We start from the raw sequence: 10809 nt of genomic DNA, 5'->3' as shown, positions 1-10809 counted from the left end.
ACGGGGAGAGAGAGAGAGCAAAAGAGAGGGGGAAGAGAGAGAGCAAGAAAGGGGGGAAAGAGAGAGAGAACAAAAGAGAGGAGGAGGCAGAGCAAAAGAGAGGGTGGAGAGAGAGAGAGAGCAAAATAGAGGGGGAGAGAGAGCAAAAGACAGGGGAGAGAGAGAGCAAAAGAGAGAGGGGAGAGAGAGCTAAATAGAGGGGGGAGAGAGAGAGATCAAAAGAGAGGGGGAATAGAGGGAAAGCAAAAGAGAGGGGGGAGAGAGAGAGCAAAAGAGAGGGGAAGAGAGAGAGAGCAAGAAAGGGGGAAAGAGAGAGAGATCAAAAGAGAGGGGGAGAGAGAGCAAAAGAGTGGGGGGAGAGAGAGGGAGAGCAAAAGAGAGTGGGAAGAGAGAAAGAGAAAAAGAGAGGGGGAGAGAGAGCAAAAGAGAGGGGGGAGAGAGGGAGAGCAAAAGAGAGAGGGGAGAGAGAGAGAGAGAGCAAAAGAGAGAGGGAGGAGAGAGAGAGAGAGAGAGAGTGCAAAAGAGAAGGGGGAGAGAGAGAGCAAGCAAAAGAGAGGGGAGAGAGCTAAAGAGAGGGAAGAGAGAGAGAGCAAAGGAGAGGGGGAGAGAGAGAGAGCAAAATAGAGGGGGAAGAGAGAGAGCAAGAAAGGGGGAAAGAGAGAGAGCAAGAGAAGTGGAGAGAGAGAGAGAGAGCAAAAGAGAGGGAGGAGAGAGAGGGGGAGATAGAGGGGGGAGAGAAAGAGCAAAAGCAAAAGGGAGGTGAGAGAGAGAGCAAAAGAGAGGTGAGAGAGAGACGGCATAAGAGAAGGGGAGAGATAGCAAAAGAGAGTGGAGGATAGAGAGAGCACAAGAGAGAGGAAGAGAGAGAGCAAAAGAGAGGGGGGAGAGAGTGAGAGCAAAAGAGAGGGGGAAGAGAGAGCAAAAGAGATGGGGAGAGAGAGCAAAAGAGAGGGGAGAGAGAGAGCAAAAGAGAAGGGGAGATAGAGAGAGCAAAAGAGAGGGGGGAGAGAGAGAGCAAAAGAGAGGGAGAGAGAGAGAGCTAAAGAGAGGGGAGAGATAGAGCAAAAGAGAGGGGGAAGAGAGATCAAGCAAAAGAGAGAGGTTGAGAGAGAGCAAAAGCTAGGAGGGAGAGGGAGAGCAAAAGAAGGGGGTGGAGAGAGAGAGAGAGAGAGAGAGAAAGGGGGAAAGAGAGGGAACAAAAGCAAAAGATAGGGGGAAGAGAGAGAGCAAGAGAAGGGGCAGAGAGAGAGATAGCAAAAGAGAGGGGAGAGAGAGGGAGCACAAGAGAGAGGGGAGAGAGAGAGCAAAAAAGGGGGAAAGAGAGAGCAATATAGAGGAGGGAGTTAGCAAAAGAGAGAGGGGAGAGAGCAAAAGGGAGTGAGGAGAGAGAGGGGAAGAGAGAGAAAGAGAGAGAGAGAGAGCAAAAGAGTGGGGAGAGAGAGGGAGCACAAGAGAGGGGGGAGAGAGAGAGCAAAAAGGGGAAAGAGAGAGCAATATAGAGGGGGAAAGAGCAAAAGGGAGGGAGGAGAGAGAGCAAAAAAGAGGGGGGGGGAGAGAGAGAGCAAAAGAGAGGGGAGAGAGAGAGCAAAAGCAAAAGATAGGGGGAAGAGAGAGAGCAAGAGAGAGAGAGCAAAAGAGACGGGGGAGAGAGAGGGGTAGAGAGAGAGAGAGCAAAAGAGAGGGGAGAGAGAGAGCTTTCTCTCCCCCTTCTCTTTTGGTCTCTCTCTCCCCCTCTCTTTTGCTCTCTCTCTCTCTCTCCCCCCTTACTTTTGCTCCCCTCCTCTCTCTCTCTTTCTCCCTCTCTCTTTTGCTCTCTCTCTCTCTCTCCCCCTCTATTTTGCTCTCTCCCCCCCCTTTCTTTTGCTCTCTCTCCCCCCTCTCTTTTGCTCTCTCTCTCTATCTCTCCCTCCTCTCTTTTGCTCTCTCTCCCCCTCTCTTGTGTTCTCTATCCCCCCCCTCTCTCTCTCTCTATCTATCTATCTATCTCTCCCTCTCTTCCCCCTCTCTTTTTCTCTCTCTCCCCCCTCTCTTTTGCTCTCTCTCCCCCTCTCTTTTGCTCTCTCTCTCTCTCTCTCTCTCTTTTGCTCTCTCTATCTCCCTCTCTATTTTGCTCTCTCTATCCCCCCTTCTCTTTTGCTCTCTCTCTCTCGCTCCCCTCTCTCTTTTGCTCTATCTCCCTCCCCCTTCTCTTTTGCTCTCTCTCTCTCTCCCTCTCGTTTGCTCTCTCTCCCCTTTCTTTTGCTCTCTCTCCCCCCCCTCTCTTTTGCTCTCTCTCCCCCTTTTTTTTGCTCTCCCTCCCTCCCCCTTCCTCTCTCGACCCCCTCCCTCTCTCTCCCCTCCTCTCTCTCCCTCCTCTCTCCCTCTATCCCCCCTCTATCTCTCCCCCCTCTCTTGCTCTCTCCCCCCTCCCTCTATTTTGCTCTCTCTATCTCTTCCCTATCTTTTGCTCTCTCTCCCCCCTCTCTATTTTTTTGTTTGTTTATTTTTATTGAGGATAATACAAATACCAGACATACAGGTTGCTCAATGAAATAGATACATACGTAATGTCATGAGTAAAACATATACATCTCAAGGTACAGTAAGCAATTTGAGGAGCAAACCCAAAAGTCACCCTCTTTTTTTTACCCCTCAACAATAACAAAGGCCACTGTTGGACCTTCAATTGCACAGCACACTGACTAACTGAGTTTTTTTTTACAGAAGATAGACCTCTCTTGGGTCTATATATTTCAATCACATAAGATACACGAATACATTCACACATGACAAACATAGCTCACAGTTAGGTAACAAACAGTGTGTAGAAATCTGAGGCATTTCCAGTCTATAGGAATACATCAAAACAGTACAGGCATCTAAACTATAGAAAGGCTAATAACACAAAGCATAGAGTAATACAGGGTTAGGTATCCCTAGAAAACATTGCTGAAGATCATCTGTAGTGTGGCTTGTATAATCTATTGGTTTTGAAAGGTTAGCATATAATATGACTTAATTGCACATTAAAAAATTGTATACCTAAAACCAGGGCCCACATTAGTAGTGTAATACTTATAATTACACAGTGCTGCCCAATAATAAACAGACAGATCCATCATTGAATGCTATGATATCGGAAATATAAGAACAATTCTAGGACTTCACATTATGCAGATGGAGTTATCTTAGAGAAAGATAAGCAATAGAGTGGGCTGTATGGTCTACTTATAAATAAGGGATAGGTTCAATAGATTAATGCAGGTTCATAAGGAATGACTTTGAGGCATATAAATTCTGTAAAGGTTGTTACCAAACCATCACAAACATTGTGTAGATATGTGTCAGGCACAGCCTTTATTATCTGGAAGGATTAGAATGATTGGCCATGTTATAAAACTGAACCACAACTGCTAGGAATCAACTATATGAAAATGTAATTGTTGCTGGGCTGGTTAATGGAATCAACATTGTGGAACGAGGCAGCTAAGTTGAACCATGAGACCAAACAGCAGGATTTAGTATATTGACAGTGTAAGTTAGCTGTTCCTATAGCCACTACATGTGTATTTAAGTACACTGAAAAACTGTGACAGGAAGTCTAACAACACAATACAAAACAAGAATGTATCACCAAGAGAAATACTATAAAAAATAGCACAAGGTACAAAATACTGTAACAGCCCAGATTAGATGGCTTAGTAAGTGTGCACACAATATATAACCATTTGCAAGTGGATCAGCTGAGTGGTTTGTAATGAACAGCACATAGGATATTAGAGAGACAGAGGAGTGTAAACACGTAAACAGTAGCAGCTTCAAAGGGTATATGCTGTAAGATGTAACGGCAAAGTTTGAGACACAGAGTAAAGCACTGTTTCCAGTTTCCAACACACTGTGTATAAATTTGAATAGGTCTTACCCAAAAGCTCTGCAAGTCTGGAGCGGCCGTAGGCAAGGGGAAGACTGCAGCAGCGTGTCCGGTGTAAGGAGATTATAGAGCGTAGCTGGCGTGTGAAGTCACCGCTCAGGATTCTGTGACATTGACAGGTGATGATGAAACAATTATTGGACACCTTAGGTCCTTACTCTATGAGCTGGTATGTGTCTGTTGACAAATTAGCTTACTGCTGTTGCAATTGTCTCAAACCAAACTCTATTCTTTTAATACAAATATTAGCTATCTATTGGTGTGTGCTGCATGCAGTACCATGGAGCAAAGGTTTATTGGGAGCTGTTAGCCTATCATAGTAAAACATTTAATTTGACCTAAATAGTAAGCTTAAGCAACCAAAGAGTTAGCAATGGGGCGGCTCATGGGCTTTTGACTGAGATTTGAACACCACAGATAAGGATAACTTGTTTTAGATATCACAACACCTTCCTAAGGATATCCGACAGTTCGATCTGTGATGAGAGCAGGATGTGATGTCACTAGTTGGGGGCAGGGCTTAGGTCCGGTAGTCTGTGTTGTAGTTAGTGAAATCAACCTGTCTAGATGTATGTTTCTGTGCTCTGTAATAAAAAAGAGTTGTACCATCATTGCTGTGTCCTGCATATGTCCTGCATCTCATGACATGGTGTCAGAAGTTCTGGCCTGCGCTTCTGTTCCTGATCGATTGCAATGTCAAGGTTTACCCCACCTGAGCCTTTTGACTTCTCTCAGCCTGCAGCTTGGCCCACATGGCGTCAGCGGTTTCAGCGCTTCAGAATTGCTTCCAAACTGAACAAGGAGAGTGGTGATGTACAAGTTAAATCTCTTTTATACTCTATGGGGAAAGATGTGGAGCCAGTGTTCAATGCTTTTACTTTCCAAGAAGGGGAAGAATTTAACTTTGATATAGTTATGGATAAACTCAGTGCCCACTTTGTGCCCAAAAGAAATGTGATTCATTCACAAACGTAATCAGCGTGTGGGAGAATCTGTGGAGTCATTTGTGCGCAGCCTGTATGAACTAGCTGAATTCTGTGAGTTTGGTGTTGCTAAAGAAGAGCAAATCAGAGACAGAATAGTTATTGGAATTGCAGATGCTGAAGTCTCACTGAAGCTGCAGTTAGAGCCTGATTTAACATTAGATGGGGCTATTAGGATGGCCTGCCAGAGTGAACTGATGAAAAAGCAGAGTGCTGATCTGAGGTCTGAGAGTATTGTGGATGAAGTGCAACAGTCCAGGAAATCTGCTAGTGAAAGGCACAGTGTGAGTGGTAGATCTAAAATAATGGAAAGGCCTAGAAGTGGATGGGCGCAACATGCCCGATGCACACGGTGCTACCGTGCCCATGATCAGAGTGTTATATGCCTGGCCAGAGATAAAAGATGCAGAAAATGTAACAGAATGGGCCATTTTGAAGTGGTGTGTAAAACTGAAAACATTAAGGAGATGCAGGTGTACAGTGACCAGGAGGGTTAGGAAGTGTCTTTTGTGGGGTCCGTTGTGGAACGGCCAAGCTCAGAGGAAGATTGGAAAGTTACTTTTACTGTAATGGGAGCCAAAGTTGATTTTAAGATTGACACAGGAGCAGATATCACTGTAATGTCTTTTGCTGAATTTATGAAATTGCCTCGACAGCCCCAGCTGGCGAAGGTTACTACAAATGTCCATAGTCCTGGTGGCCGCATAGATTGTGTGGGGAAATTTCTTGCCAGCTGTGAGTACAAGCAAAGAAAGTTCACCATGTGGGTGCATGTGATTCGAGGTCAGTGTGTTAACAATTTATTGAGCAGAAAAGCAGCCTGTGACTTGGGCCTCGTGGCAAGAGTGAATGAGATTTCTGAAGATATGTTTGGCGAGTTGGGCCTACTGAATTGCAAACCAGTCCGTATAGCACTTAAAAGTGATGCAGTCCCATACAGTATTTCTACTCCCCGTAGAATTCCGTTCCCGCTCATGCCTCAAGTGGAGAAAGAGCTTATGCGCATGAAGTCTATGGGGGTTATTGAAGAGGTTGTTGAAGCGACTGATTGGTGTGCCCCCATTGTTCCGGTTGCAAAGAAAAACGGAAAGGTGCGCATCTGTGTGGACCTGAAAAGGTTGAATGAGGCAGTGAAGAGAGAGAGATTTGTGATGCCGACATTAGAAGATATAGCTCCAAAGTTGGCTGGGGCGAAGTTCTTTTCCACATTAAACGCTTCTAGCGGCATTTGGCAGATCCCCCTGGATCCAAAGTGTCGCAAACTGACTACCTTTATCACAACGGTAGGTCGGTTCTGCTTCTGCAGACTCCCCTTTGGGATATCCTCCGCTCCTGAAATCTTTCAAAGGGAAATGAGTTCTCTCCTGAGTGACCACGTGGGCACAGCGGTCGTCATGGACGACATTCTAGTGTATGGGTCTACAGTGGAGGAGCATGATCAGCGTTTAAGTTGTGTGCTACAGGCTATCAAAGAGTCTGGGCTGAAGCTGAATAAAGAAAAATGTCATTTTAGGAAAACTGAATTATGTTACTTTGGGCATGTCATCAAAGGGGATGGCATCAAGCCAGACCCCGAGAAAATTTGTGCTATTGAACAGATGAAAAGTCCTTCTGATGTACATGAGCTGAGACAGATATTGGGCCTTGTAAATTACGTGGGCAAGTTTCTTCTAGATTTATCAACAGTTTTACACCCTATAACAGAGTTGCTTAAGAAAGACGTTGCCTGGGTCTGGGGACCTTCACAAGAAAAAGCTTTTCTGCAGGCCAAGTCCCTGCTGGGGTCTGCCCCAGTGCTGGGGTTCTACGACCCTTCAAAAAAGACTGTGGTTAGTGCCGATGCAAGCAGTTATGGGTTGGGGGCTGCACTCCTGCAGTTAAATGATAATAAACTACAGCCCATCGCCTACTGTTCCCACACACTGACGGCTGCGGAGTCAAAATACGCTCAAATTGAGAAAGAGTGCCTGGCTGCAGTTTGGGCCTGTGAGCACTTTCAGCGTTATCTAGTGGGTTTGGAGAAATTTAGTCTGGAAACTGACCACAAACCGCTAGTCCCTCTAATCAACTCTTATGACATTGACAAAACACCCTTGAGATGCCAGAGACTTTTAATGAGACTGCTCAGGTTCAATGTTCAGGCAGTGCATGTGAAACAACTGGTTGTGGCGGATACACTATCCAGGCTCCCGCTGGCTGCTGCTGAAGAATCCTCCACAGAATCTGATGTGAAAGTGTATGTTGATTCAGTTCTGGCTTCTAAGTCCATTTCTTCAAGGAAACTGGAGGAAATAAAGAAAGAGACATATTTGGACACAGATCTGCAAGAGGTTATAAAGTTCATAAAAGAAGGCTGGCCCGAGAGCCGGGCAGCCTGGATGTCTTTAAGTGCTTCCCAGCCAGAGAGGTCGCAGCTCACGGAGCTGGAGGGGTTGGTGCTGTTCCAAGACCGCATTGTGATTCCTGTCAGCATGAGGAAGGAGATATTAAACAGGATTCACGATGGCCACTTAGGCATTACAAAGTGCAGAGAAAGGGCAGCTACAGCTGTGTGGTGGCCTGGGATCAGCTCCAACATTGCAAATCACGTGTCTAGATGTGCCTTTTTCCGGGACTTTTACTCAGAGAAGGGAGCCCTTGATTTCTACTCCGCTGCCTGCGGGGCCGTGGCAGAAAATAGCTGCTGATTTGTGCGAACTGCACGGAAAAAAGTTCCTTGTTGTGATCGACTACTATTCCAGGTATTTGAAAATTGCACCCCTGAATGATATCACAAGTCAAGCCGTTATCATTCGCCTGAAGAGCTTGTTCCCCCGGTGGGGCATTGCAATGGAGCTGGTGAGTGATAATGGTATGCAGTTCGCTTCTACAGAGTTCAGTGCTTTCAGCAGGGAATATGACTTTGTACATTCCACGTCAAGTCCACATTATCCGCAGGCCAACGGAATGGCTGAAAGGGCAGTTCAAACAACAAAATTCATTCTAAAGCAATCTGAGCCGTACCTTGCCCTCTTGTCATACAGGGTGACGCAGATTCAAGCTACCGGGTTTAGCCCGGGACAGCTGATGCTAGGACGCCAGATTCGCACCACTTTACCCTCAGTGGGTGTCTTCAAGCCGCCTGGCCATGTTCCTCGGGACGAAGTCCTTAGGAGGGATGAAGAGGCCAAAAAGGGTAATCGTTTCTTCTACGACAGGAGACATTCTGTCAGGCCCTTACAGGAACTGAATGCGGGGCAAACTGTCAGAATTAAACTGGATGATGAGAAGAAATGGAAGACGCCTGCTACGGTAGTTGGCCGCTCTCCAGAACCAAGGTCTTATACAGTCCTTACTGAGGGAGGGACGGTTACACGCCGTAACTGAAGACATCTTCAGCCTGTACCTGAGAGTCTGGAACTGAATGCCTCATTACCACTGCCGGTGGGATCCCCTGTTCTAAGAGAGGTGCCTTCCCCTCAGCAAGATCACAGCGGGGATATATCTTTGCCTCCAGCAGACTCTAATTCACCATCTTCTGTATCAGAGGACAGTTCATGCAAAGTTACATCAAGCGGAAGAGTGGTGAGACTTCCGGCCCGATATAGGGACTGACTTTAGCTAGAACAGTGACCGGAAGTATGGGCAGAATAGTCTCATGGTCACTGTCTACCCCGATGTCCAAGTCAGGATGTAATTTATGTGTTTATATTTTCTGAACCTATTTGCTTATATATTGTTCGAAAAAAAAATGTTGTTGTATAACCTTGTTATTTGTTATATTCAAATGTATGCATCGCCTTTGAAAAAGGGGAAGATGTGATGAGAGCAGGATGTGATGTCACTAGTTGGGGGCGGGGCTTAGGTCCGGTAGTCTGTGTCGTAGTTAGTTAGTGAAATCAACCTGACTAGATGTATGTTTCTGTGCTCTGTAATAAAATAGAGTTGTACCATCATTGCTGTGTCCTGCATATGTCCTGCATCTCATGACACGATCCACTTTTGGATCCTCTTAATGAACATATTTATATGCAACATAAGAACTATTAAATGCAGTACATCTCTGTAGCCAGTAACACACCTATAAACTTTCACGTAATCTAGTAAATAACAAGGAGACCTATAGTACATACATAAACACTATGGCCTAGATTTGGAGTTCGGCGGTAAAAGGGCTGCTAACGCTCCGCGGGCTTTTTTCTGGCCGCACCATAAATTTAACTCTGGTATCGAGAGTTCAAACAAATGCTGCGTTAGGCTCCAAAAAAGGAGCGTAGAGCATTTTTACCGCAAATGCAACTCTCGATACCAGAGTTGCTTACGGACGCGGCCGGCCTCAAAAACGTGCTCGTGCACGATTCCCCCATAGGAAACAATGGGGCTGTTTGAGCTGAAAAAAAACCTAACACCTGCAAAAAAGCAGCGTTCAGCTCCTAACGCAGCCCCATTGTTTCCTATGGGGAAACACTTCCTACGTCTGCACCTAACACTCTAACATGTACCCCGAGTCTAAACACCCCTAACCTTACACTTATTAACCCCTAATCTGCCGCCCCCGCTATCGCTGACCCCTGCATATTTTTTTAAACCCCTAATCTGCCGCTCCGTAAACCGCCGCAACCTACGTTATCCCTATGTACCCCTAATCTGCTGCCCTAACATCGCCGACCCCTATATTATATTTATTAACCCCTAATCTGCCCCCCTCAACGTCGCCGACACCTGCCTACACTTATTAACCCCTAATCTGCCAAGCGGACCTGAGCGCTACTATAATAAAGTTATGAACCCCTAACCCGCCTCACTAACCCTATCATAAATAGTATTAACCCCTAATCTGCCCTCCCTAACATCGCCGACACCTAACTTCAATTATTAACCCCTAATCTGCCGACCGGAGCTCACCGCTATTCTAATAAATGTATTAACCCCTAAAGCTAAGTCTAACCCTAACACTAACACCCCCCTAAGTTAAATATAATTTTTATCTAACGAAATAAATTAACTCTTATTAAATAAATGATTCCTATTTAAAGCTAAATACTTACCTGTAAAATACATCCTAATATAGCTACAATATAAATTATAATTATATTATAGCTATTTTAGGATTAATATTTATTTTACAGGTAACTTTGTAATTATTTTAACCAGGTACAATAGCTATTAAATAGTTAAGAACTATTTAATAGTTACCTAGTTAAAATAATAACAAATTTACCTGTAAAATAAGTCCTAACCTAAGATATAATTAAACCTAACACTACCCTATCAATAAATTAATTAAATAAACTACCTACAATTACCTACAATTAACCTAACACTACACTATCAATAAATTAATTAAACACAATTCCTACAAATAAATACAATTAAATAAACTAGCTAAAGTACAAAAAATAAAAAAGATCTAAGTTACAGAAAATAAAAAAATATTTACAAACATAATAAAAATATTACAACAATTTTAAACTAATTACACCTACTCTAAGCCCCCTAATAAAATAACAAAGCCCCCCAAAATAAAAAATTCCCTACCCTATTCTAAATTAAAAAAAGTTACAAGCTCTTTTACCTTACCAGCCCTGAACAGGGCCCTTTGCGGGGCATGCCCCAAGAATTTCAGCTCTTTTGCCTGTAAAAGAATAAATACAATACCCCCCCCCCAACATTACAACCCACCACCCACATACCCCTAATCTAACCCAAACCCCCCTTAAATAAACCTAACACTAAGCCCCTGAAGATCTTCCTACCTTGTCTTCACCATACCAGGTTCACCGATCCGTCCTGAAGAGCTCCTCCGATGTCCTGATCCAAGCCCAAGCGGGGGCTGAAGAGGTCCATGATCCGGTCAAAGTCTTCATCCAAGCGGGGCAGAAGAGGATCTTCCATCCGATTGAAGTCATCATCCAGGCGGCATCTTCGATCTTCTTC

Source organism: Bombina bombina, chromosome 6 (genome assembly GCF_027579735.1).
Source record: "Bombina bombina isolate aBomBom1 chromosome 6, aBomBom1.pri, whole genome shotgun sequence".
In the NCBI taxonomy this organism is placed as follows: domain Eukaryota; kingdom Metazoa; phylum Chordata; class Amphibia; order Anura; family Bombinatoridae; genus Bombina; species Bombina bombina.
This window is presented reverse-complemented; position numbering follows the sequence as displayed.